The following is a 12,524-nucleotide window of genomic DNA, read 5'->3' as shown; positions in this document are numbered from 1 at the left end:
TCCCCGCTGATTGGAGTCCCAGCTGATTGGCTGAGACTTTTGTTGCCCTGCACAAGAGGACGGAGCTGGAAAGCAGGTTTGTGGGGTGGGGAGGGAAAGGGGATTTTACAGTATACTTCCACTGGAGTGGGGTGGAAATGGGGATTTTACAGTATCCTTCCCCATTACACCCACCAAGCCATGCCACACCCACCAAGCCATGCCCACAGAACCCGTAGTAAAAAAAATTTGAATACCACCACTGATTCACATATAATGCCATGTTCTGGCTTTTAAAATTATAATTTAGTGAGTAAACCATTACTAGCTAACATCACATAACTGATTGAGCCAAAACCAAATAAACTATTATTTACATGTTCTAAATAAGGCCAATGATTTTCATCTTATCCCTATTCTCCCAGATATATTTATCTCCCTGTTTCCCCCAGATGTATTAATGTCTGCCTGCCCACCTCTCAAATTATGCCCTCATAATAATTATGGGGGCAGAGTCAATATACCTGGTCTCTGTTCTATAATGCATGACTGTGATATCTCTTTCTTCAAAGATAATTTCTGGTACTTTCACTGGGGACTCTTATCCTGAGGAATTTCTCCATTTCCATAATTTGTTTGTGTGTATTTTAATCAGTCCTGATTCCTGGTGACTGCTTGGACTAGTCCTTGCTGTTTTCTTGGCAAGATTTCAGAAGAAAAACCACTTACTAACTGACAATTCCCATATTTATTATGTAGTATTAAATTATATAAAATACCTAAATTTGCCCACCACCACGTATAGAAAACTGACACATTCATGGTAAGGTTGCTTGTTTTGGAGCAGAGTTGGATCTAGAAGGTACTTGGACAGAAGATCATCAAGAAATCCTACAGCTATAGACTAGCCTGAAGAGTAAAAAAAAAACATCCCAGAAGAAGGAAATGGTGATTGCCTTTGGCATGAAAGAAGTCCTAATATAACAGCAGTGTTTATTTGGACACGTTAGCCAGTTACATTATTTAGTTATGATGGAATGTATGCTTTTCATGTGGAAAATTTAGAAAATAAGATCTGTATTTGAAAGGCTGGAATGACAGATAATGGAGTCCTGGTGAGAATAATTTAATTTGCCCTGCTCTATTTCTTCCTTGTAAGAAGATTGGGAACTAATCTTCAAGATGGCTGCACCACTGCTGGCAAGGCCCATAGAGATTGATGCTTAATTCCAGGCTTAATTAGGCAGAATGCTAGAAATGTCTCAAACATTGCAGTGGAAGCTTCATTTTTTTAAAAAATGGGCATGATTTTTTACTATTTCTCATTATGATACAAAGATCCTAAAAGTAGAAAAGGAAAAAAAATCATTTTTCCTATGAATTAAATTTTACAACTATAATTTGTTTAATCATTATTTTTAAATAATCCATGTCCTCTGGGATGACACATCTTTAATTGATAAAAACCATGGTTTGTAAATTATTGTGTCTGTATTCATATAATACGCTCACCCAATAACAATAAACTACCTTATTATAATTTGTGAACATACACTTTCTGCCTCTAACAATGTGCAAATGGAAATAGAAAGGAGTAAACTCATTTCATGGATTTGTAGCAAACCATGGAACTGCTAGTATAGTCCAGCAAAAATTTGATTGCTTAAATGATCCCATATATCAACTCCTTCAAGTTATAAAAAATGCTTGAGCAGCAAATGGAAAATAATGAGCCTGTGTTCAATACTTATTATTAGTGTCATTAGGACAACCTAGCAACACCAATTTTGCTTCCTGGAGCAAAGATTGTCCATCTCTCAGTTGTCTTTTATGCATCTCCTCTCTTCCTGCAAAATTCCAAAGTGTTGCAAAACATACAGATGACCAAAAGAATCTGAACAATGCAATAGAGTAGTGATAGTCCTTGTTTAATGATAACTCATTTAGCATTGACCACAATTTGGGTATTTGGATACTGGCACACATAATGATCAAGCATTGTCTGGTCACATGATCACCATTTGAAACCTTTCCTGTCAGCTTCTGACAAGCAAATTCAAAGGGGAAGCCAGCAGGAAGTCTCAAATGGCAATCATTGGCATTGCGCCTATTGACCATACAGCATTTGCTTCATGACGGCAACTGGAACTGATGTTGTTAGTTTGTGTGTTTATGAGATGTTACACTTTGGGACTACACATTTTAGAAATGGAGTTGCTGGTCCCAATTGCCATAATTAAACAAGGATTACCTGTATGTAGACATAATAGACATATTTTGCTGATGCCCAGTGATGCAAATTTATATCTTTTAGCCTAGAGTCTAAAACATACAAAGAATGGTTGCTGGAACTGGATATGTCTAGTCTGATGAAAAGAAGGACTAGGGGTGGAATGATAGCAGTCTTCCAATATCTCAGGTGCTGCCACAAAGAAGAGGGAGTCAAGCTATTCTCCAAAGCACCTGAGGATAGGACAAAAAGCAATGGGTGGAAACTAATTAAGGAGAAAAGCAACCTAGAACTAAGGATTTCCTGACAGAACAATTAATCAATGGAACAACTTGCCTCCAGAAATTGTAAATGCTCCAACACTGGAAGTTTTAAAGAAGAGATTGGATAACCATTTGTCTGAAGTGGTGTAGGTTTTCCTGCCTAAGCAGGGAATTGGACTAGAAGACCTCCAAGGTCCCTTCTAACTCTATTATTCTGTTCTGTTCTGTGCTGTTCTAAATTACTCTGCTTTGAATGGCTAAATTAATTGACATTGAACATACAGCTTACAAATGTCATTATGCTTAATGTCTGGAAATGCAAATGTAAACAACATTACCATAGGAGGTCATGAATGCATGACCAATTTCAAACTCACATGTTTCTTCCTTAATCAAACAGATCTTATGAAACTAATATTTCAAAACGGCATACGTTCAGACAACTTTAATCTTAATTTAATGGGTGTGTGTTATCGCTGTAACCATATGCTAAAAATTTAGTTAAAAATTAATGTTAGAAAATAGTTCCAAGCAGGCCACCTGGAATAATAAAGGCACAGTTATTGCTTCTATCATTCTTCAATAAGAGTTATTAATTTTGCCATGAGTTAGTACATCAGGGTTTTTCCATTATCACACTGCTTCTCATAATTCCTCAAGGCTTTAGGCAGGATCCCAAATTAACACAATTTCCTATTATTCACAGAATATTAATTGTCTGGTAGGCCACAGCTCTTCTTTTCAGACTGAGAACATCTGTTAAGTCATGGGGTGACATCAGTCAGAAACGAGTCATCCTTCTGGATTTACACTTGGCTGGATGTTCTCATCTTTTATTTGCTCTCTTGCCTGGACTCCAAACCAAATGTGGGAAACTAGCGAAACTTATGATTAAGGTTCTTGCACAAACTATGTGTTTGCTGCAGTGTGAATTTAATATAACTCTGCATTGAAATGAAGAATTGTATTTAAAATGGCATAAAACTCCAGCTGAGATAGGACTGCCTTATCTAGCTAGTCCAGAAGTACCATTTACATTTCTTTCCCATGTCAGTGAAGGCTTATTTTGCCATAGCACTTCTGTTCTCAAAATGGTGCTTTCTTTTTCAGAACTTTTGCAACATCATATGAATGTTTTTTAAGTATCAGCTGGGGAGAGTTATTAACTAACGGCTACTTCTAAAAGTACTGAGATGATTGACTTTTTATACAGATAATTCTTTTAACATATTCTCTTCTTCCAGTAGCCCTCTTCACTTTCCCCAGGCAATTCAGCTATTCTTTTGGGATAGTCTGTGGCTCCCAGCCTCCATAATAGAAGAGAACCTTTTTTCATTAAGATTCTTGATTATGGAGCCTCTCCATACTTAGTTCTTACTGGGTGCTTCCTCCAACATCTGTCTCTGTCCCAGGAAGCAGAAATCTTCTGTGTTGTGTTTTATTGTATTGATAACCAGCAATAACTAGGATAGCATCAGCCCCATAGCATTTTTCTTGTGGATGTCCATCTTCCTCAGGTTTCATGGGGCCAGGGCCAGTTTAGTCTCCACTCTGATTTCTCTCTCCCAACACCTTAATCCCTACTACTATGTCACCCTCTCCTTTCCTCTCTTCTGGCTTCCTGATCTCCAAAGATGACTACCTGGCTGGTGATTCTCACTATCCATCAGTGAACTACCCAGTCTCCTTGTTTCATATTTAATTGGTTACTCAACCTCTCCTGAAAATTAATTTATTATAAAGATTATGGACTGTATCTGTACAGCTTAAGGAGGGGAAATAGCAAGCAGAGCCAGAAAGCAAACAAACATCAAAGCAATCTAGATAATGTGGCCTTTAATATATAAAGACCAGTAAGTTTGGAACTAGAGTAGCCCTGAAGAAAGTATTGGGTGAAAATTGCACCTAAACAACAACAGCAACAATCAATGAGACACTGCTGAAATAGAAAGCAAAAGAGCTGCTATAAAAAGGAGAACCAGACTCTAAGCTTGCTGAGAAAAATAATATGTGAACATGCAGCACCTCAAGTTGCAACTTCTTTCCTCCTCCATTATCAGTAGGTATGCAAGAGTAAAAGATGTGCAGATCTGTGATAGTGCTTAAGCAAAATGCGGCTGTCAATAAAGTTAACAATGAATTAAAATACTTTGTGACTGTCTTGCTATTTTTAGTGAATTTCTTGCTCTCTTTGATCTCTTGGATCTTGTTGCTTCACTGAAAAATATGTGTGTTCTCATATAATATCTTGACCACTGATCAAGAGAAAAGTGGAAAATCAGCTAAGCACCACATCTATATCCAATCTTTAGACTATTCAATTCAGCAGCATGTAAAGTTATGCCCTAAAATTACTATTTCGCAACAAAAATAATTCATATTTTTATAGATTATAATTACTTTTTTAGAATTTGTATTGGTCCAACCTTTTTTGTCTTCAGTTCTACCCTTAAATGGAGTGTAGCACTGGACAGGATAAATACAAAGAAGAGAAAATATCAGCCTGTAAATTGTACTAAAATATGAACTTCAGTTACAAAGTAGATGTCAAAATGGGGATGGATTAATGAGGAAAAGATTAGAATGGGATAAGGAGAAGTGATGCTCTTTTCTTTTAGCAATTAGGGTAACCTCTGACTCCTGTCATGACAAATAGTAGTTAATTTCAATGAAATCCTATTTTAGGCATTATGTTTTGCATAAATCGTGCACACATTTTGCTTTCTGACATGAATCTTATCTCACCATCACTGCCAACAATCCAATAATAAGCTAAGGAAGTGTTCCTGCACTGAAATTTTCTTTTAATATTTTCTGACTAAATTAAAATTCCTGAAAAATTATGTATAATCATTATTTTCTTCTGTTTTTAAAGCATTTCTGGCTTGAAATTATAATAGGTTCCCTCCATCCCAGTCTTTCCTCCTCTATTACTAGAGTATAAAATTCATTTTCTGTCACAGATAATTTAATTTAAAATCTAGCCTGAAGCTGCAGAGTGTTTTAGAAGTGAATGGAAGAAATATGGCAAGAGAGCTTCATTTTTAAATGCAAAAATAAAAGTAATTGCTCATAGAGAAATACCTCAAAACTGTATTTAATTGGGAAGACTAAGGGATATGCAGTAGCTAGTTTATCCAAGACACAACAAATAGACTGATCTTGCCTCTGATGTCAAATATGCCAGCTAGCATTCCCTTTCCTTTTATATTTCAGTGTGCAGTATAAATATTGATAAACATAGTGGTATCTCACTAGTCATCCTTAATTGTTTGTGGAAGTGAAGAGTATAAACAATGATGAGTACCAAAGACATTTTTCCCATTAAGAATAATGTAGTGAGTCACAAGGCAGCTGACACCAACAAGCTCAAGCTTGTGCATTAAGTACCAAATGAATGGAGTACCTGGACAACGTTTTCATATCAAAATGTATTGAGTACCAAATTCAGTGAAATTCAAAGCAGTTGAATACCAAGGTACCACTGTATACATACATACATACATACATACATACATACATACATACATACATACATAAGATGGTGCCACCAATGGCTGCCTCAGTAAATTGCTCTCTAATGATTTCTTTTTTATTATTCAAATGTTTGTATATATTAACACCAATCATTTGTGCTACATACAAATGTCAACAAAAATGCTATGCTATGCTCTAGCATGTTGTTTCAGTGCAACACTTTCCTATAATGAATAAAGTAGTTTAACAGTTGAACAGAACTCAAGAACACTAAAAGTGAGGCTTAGGGGCCTATGCAAACTTTTGATGGCTGAAGAAGTGCACTAGAAAGATTTTGTGTGGCTAGATGCCATAGGAGTTTCCTATCCTTCCCTTAGGTTTTTTTTAAGAAGAAGCCTTGATTTTTAAAAATGTGTTAAACTTGTATAATGATTATATCAAAAGTTTTGAATGCCTGCCATTTCAAAATGGCATAAAAAAAACAAAGTTTTATTCAAAGAAATAATATATAAAAATCCTCATGATGTTGGTGCATCAAAGAAGGTTAGTCTTCTCCAAGTTCTTTAGTGAGGGTGAATGAAGCACCATTCCTTGCATTCTTTTTTCTAATTGTATTTTGGGTGAAAAAGTTTTTATTTATGAGCAACTCAGAATTATTGAGAGTTGAGTGTCATACAAAATGAATGAATGAATGAATAATAGATCTGTGCTCTGGAATGAGTGATATGAACAATAAAATTGTTCTTCTGGATTTTAAAGGTGTGAGATTCTTGCTAGACAGATTCTTTATAGAAGAATCACTTAAAAAGAATCAGCTCACTTAAAGAAGAATCAGCTCACTTAAAAAGATGACAAATATAACTTCTTGTTACACTTTGTTTTATACTTCATGGGGTTTTTTTAAAGGTATTTTTTTTCTGGAATTCTATCTGGTTAAAACAGCAAAGTATTTAAAAGCCTCTTTGCAAAATGTGTTGTTGGAGTGATGCATCCTTGTGCAAAGTATTAAGATAATTGTACCTGTCTGAACGCTCCACTTAGCTATTTTAAGAGCTGGCTACATAAGAGGTATCCGTGTTGTTCTCTCTTGGGCAGGAATGGATCACTCTTCAAGATGCCAGTTTTTAAATCATAGCAACCAATAAATTATGGTTGGACCTTAGCAATTCAGGCTACACTTTTAATTTGGAGAAAATAATGGCATAATTGTATTGATGATAAAATGCTGTTATATTGAATGTATGGGACCTCTAAGATCATAAATTGTGGAAAATGAAAATATATATAGTATAATATATCATAACCCATTTATTTATTCTCTTTAATCACTAATGATAATGGTAACTTTCTGGGAAGATTTGTGGACTTGTTTTCCAAAGTTCACATAGAACTTCCTATATATGTTACCATATCTAAGTGCTGAACTTATAATATTCTTGTATAGTGTTTATTGTAACATGTTCCCTTGCTCTTAATTATTATAATTAGGATGATCATAATATTAATGTGTTTGTGGTCTTCCCTAAAAGATTATAATTTAAAATTCAAGTGACAATAGAGGAAAATGAGAAAGCTGGAAACATGGAAATATTAAAATAATATACTACACTATTTTTAATGACTTAAATATATGTGCAATTTATATACAGTAAATGATAGAACTACAACAATGTTAATAAAAAATTACTGTAGTTATATTAAGATTGCTTTGCTTATTGGCAGATAATTTATGCCAGAAGCTGGATTTGGAGAAAGAATATAGTCCTACTAGTTCTCTTGAACCTCTGGTGGCTTTAGATATTATGTTTCTAGGGCTCCTTTAGGCAGTGTTCTGAAGGCTGTGTGGAGGAAATATTTTTTGACATTTATGCCACTAAAAGTATTGTTCCATAATGTTGATCTTGTCTCTGATCCTTCAACATCTATCTAAAACAGCTAGGAAAAACAAAAGTAAAGAACAAGAATGTGAGCGTCATTGTTATAGTAGCAATCTATTTCAACTTCCCATGACATACAGATTCATTGTTCTTTATCTTTCAACCTCAAGGAAGTAATTAATATTGTAGAATATTAAGTTGTTAATGAGCTATAAGAAAGAAAACTTGTTAAAATAAGTTCCAGATAATTTGGAAATGCTGCTATTTATTAGGATATTGGATTGAGGGACTGAAATTTAGAGTGTTTTTTATGGGTTGCCATTACCAAAATATACTTCTTGATTGTCAGCTGCCAATCAAATCACAAATATATGTGTGTAGAATGAGGCAACTAGGTGCTAGCTGTAACCATTCCTTAATTAATTATGTTCATTGGTGCAACATGATATAGCTAGGACTGCCAGAATCACACGAAGCCTCATTTTCACAAATAAGGCAGGGAACAAACCAACATACTTTTTTCTATTTCTCAAAACAAAAACCCTATGAGATCTGAGGATGATTGGCCCAAGGACACCCAATTGGCTTTCATGGCTACATTGGGACCAGGCCTCTTGCTTTGTAGCCTGGTGCCTTAACCACTGAACCAAATGGAGTCTCAAAATTTGTCCCAAAGACAAAACTACTGTAGTATTAACCTTCAATGCTCTAAATGTTTACAACCTGATTTGCTAAGGCTATGCCTTGCATAGAAAGAACCTGGCAAGATCTGTAAGAGATCTGACAGTGGCTTGTTAAGTGAGACAGAGGAGAGAACTTTTTTCAGAGTTTACCAATGTTATGCAATACACAAATCTAATTATTTGATCTAGTTGCCTTATTCAGACAGTCACGCAGATCATCAAGGTTGTTTGACTTAATAGCAGCATAGATGGTAGAAAAAAATAATTTAAAACTGCCCCTGCAATCTCCAAAATAAAAGATTACATACAAAATAGGACTGAATGGTTGGGAGATAAATAGTCAATTTATAGGCAAAATTAATTGTGCAAGGCATTGTAAATGTAATATTGTAATATTTACTTACATACAAAAATCACTCTGTTTCCAGATAGAATATTCTTGCAGCAAAGCTTATCTGGAAACAGTTTGAGCAATGCCTTAGACATTGTTTAAACATCTGATATATGATATTGCCTGATGCACTATTGTAATACTATTTCTCTCAGCTTGTAGAAGACAAGAGTTCTCTTTATTACACAATTGAATGTTTACTGGCATCTGTATTCTCTTCTGGCAGGAGAAAAGAGAACAAATCTATATTTGACTGCAACATTAAAACTTCTCATAGTGGAACATCTATAGGACACAGTTATATCTGACATCTAAAAATATGGATTGCATAAGTGCAAGATACTGCCTGTAACACAAAGGACATGATTATTTCCTGATTGCTATCAAAACTAGATCTTGATAGGAACTGGGAATTAGGAAGACAACTTATTTTGAATGAGAAGGTTGTAAGCAGGTCAGAGTCTTCCTTGAAGCAATATTGTGTCATAAGAGGCAAAATGACAGGTTGTGGAATTATGAGTGGAGTTGTAATAATTGTTATATTTGTGCAACATCAATACAAAAAAGGTGACTTTCCTTGCAATTCCTTTGTCTGTTTTAGACAGCCAGGTTATCTCAACGACTTTACTACAGAAAAAGCGCTATCCTTGAATAGTATATGGTCATAATATTGCAGTTTTAGAATGTTAATGCAACTGTTTTCCTGAAAATAAGACCTACCCTGAAAATAAGTCCTACCCTGATTTTTTTAAGTGATGCCTAATGTAAGCCCTATCCCAAAAATAAGCCCTAGTGAAGGAGAATGGGCATAGCCAGCACAGTAGGTGCTGAGCGCAAGCAGGCTGATGGTGTCCAATAGCAGCTGCAGCCCATGCAGCACAGGTGAATACTTGTCCAAGCAACAGTTGGAGGCAGAGGTGGAGGAAAGCATGTAATCTGAATGACCGCATGGGCCATGGGAAAGCCACGAGTCAGTGGGCCAGAGTGGTTGGCAGACACAGGGGGCTCATCTTCACAAAGCGGCAGCAGACAGAGGCAGAGGTGTGGGGTGAAGGTAGGTGATCCAGACATGCTGCATGGGCTGCTGGAAAGCCAAACGTCAGTAGACCGGAGTGGATGGGCAGCCATGGGAGGCTCATTTTTGTGTCTTTCGGCTTGCCTGAAACCCCCATGCAGTGCATCCAGATCACCTGCCTCCTCCCCACACCTCTGCCTCCATCTGCTACTTGGACAGAGAAACACTTCACCTGTGCTGTGCAGGCTATACAGCTCCAGTGTGCGCTGATAAAGGGCTGGTGGGCTACAGCTGCTGCCAGATACTGTTGGTCCCCGCATGCTTGTCACCTCTTGTGCATGTGCATGTGCCAGAGGGACAGGAGCCCCAGCCAGGTTGATCAGTTTGAATTCACGTTTCCCTAAAAATAAGCCATACTGCTTATTTTGGAGCCCCCCAAAATATAAGACCAAGTCTTATTTTTGGGGAAACATCACAAATTGAACCATTAAATAAGTTTACGAACAACAGTGCTTCCTGTAATGTAAAAGATTCATTATGAGATGCTTGAATTACTATTTAAAGCCCTAAAAGATTTAGACCCAAGTATTTAAATCAATGTTTTGCTTGGGACATTGGCCTAGAAGCTAGTGGTGTTAGCGATTCTTTCCATGTTTCCTGCTATGGGAAGTGCTCCACAATGTGATGACTACAACGTCATATTTACATATCCACTGATACAAATATATAACTAAATGCTAGCAGATGGTACATAATTATTTTTGAAAGAACTGGATCTAACAAAGGCCATGGTTAGTAGATTGCCACAGGTGTTTGCATCATCAATCAGTGTCTGTTGTTCAGTATCTGTTGTTATACTTTGTGGAAATGACAATTTTTGTCTATTTCAAAAATTCCACTTTTGAAATGCAATGCATTTAATGAAAACTTTTTTAAAAATTACAAATGTTTGGTGCAATTATGGAGTTTTACTGTTAAATATTTGTAAAATAAACATGAATTTAAAGGAGTGTTCCCTTCAGTTGACTAATAGTGGAAGTAATATTGTTCAATTCATGTTCTGCTCTTTGAACCACTGAAGGTTCAAAACAAGTAAACATCTTTGCTGCTATATCACTCCAAGCTATCATTCTTCCATAACCTTTAAAAGCCCCTGCACATTATGATGATGAAAAGAGGGACAGCACATCAACAGTAAGCACCCCCATGCTATACCCTTGGTGGCTGTAGTAGTTTTTGGAAGGGCTGTCTCTGAAAAGGGACCATCCAATAATTCTCAAGGCTGAAATTCCATAAACTTGTCTAACAAAACCAAGGTCATCAGATGAATCACCAAAGACTTTGTAAGTTGGAATGATGGGAGAAAAGAACTTGAAAGTTAAATCTTATATAAAGCTTGCAACTTATATAAGCTTGGAACTCATTCCACTGCAAATCATCTAGGTGTATACAATTTCATTATTGTCAGAAATGAAGAGTATAACCTAGCCAAGTTGTTCTGGGAGCCTTCAGCCAAATGAGACAATTCTGGAAAAGGGTTAAGTGTCTGGAGGACTGAGGTTTATAGAAAAGCTCCAGAGCGTGTCTCAAAGTCTGGATGAGAAGCTGATATGTTCCTAGCAAAGCTGAAAGGTGGGATGAAACAGATTCAACAGAGAAAACAAACCAGGCATTCCCCACAGAAATTTTGAATGGGTTACATCCTCCATCTCAGCTCTCAAAACCTGCCTAAGCTACTGCTAGTCCTTGTTGTTACAGCCATTTGTTTAGTCATCATTTGAATGGCACTGAAATGTGACTTATGACTGTTTTTCACATTTATGACCATTGCAGCATCCCTATGGTCATATGACCAAAATTCGAATGCTTGGTAACTTATTTGTATTTATGATGGTTGCAGTGTTCCAGGTCATGTGATTCCCTTTTGCGAACTTCAGACAAGCAAAGTCAATGGGGAAGCCAGATTCATTTAACAACCATGTGACTCACTTAACAGCTGCAGTGATTCACTTAACCATTGTAGCAAGTAAGGTCATAAAATGGATCAAAGTTCACTTAACAGTTGTCTCACTGAACAATGGAAATGTAGAGCTCTATTGTGGTCATAAGTCAAGGACTACCTATATAGGCTCAGATAAATCTAAAGTATATTTATACTGGAACAATATATTTATAGGTAGCTCTTGACTTAAAATTGGTCACTAAGCAACCGTTCTAAGTTCCAGTGAACCTATATGAGGGTTACTTATGACTGGTTGCCCTTCCCCCACAGTTACATGACTGTATTTTAGGAACTTGGCAGTTGAACCACATTTAACCACATTTTAGGACAGTTTTGTTGAAAACTGGCATTTGCTTCTGGTTTTCAGCAAAACTACACCTATATGAACCATTGTTTTGTTAATGACTGTGATGTTCACTTGACCATGGATTTGCTTTACAGCCAGTTGTTCACTTAATGACTGCCACAAAAAAGACTGTGCAGTTGGGTTGGTCACACGATCGACCTCCTTTATGACTGAGTTACGATCTTGATGGGCTGGCTGCATTATGGTCATAACTTAGATTTGGATATGCTTTTAATGTAACAACATTCAAGCAATTGGTTT

Source organism: Notechis scutatus, chromosome Z, assembly GCF_049901735.1.
Source record: "Notechis scutatus isolate UNSWTSFEM ecotype Mainland chromosome Z, rNotScu1.2, whole genome shotgun sequence".
Classification (NCBI taxonomy): Eukaryota; Metazoa; Chordata; class Lepidosauria; order Squamata; family Elapidae; genus Notechis; species Notechis scutatus.
Note: the sequence above shows the minus strand (reverse complement) of the source record.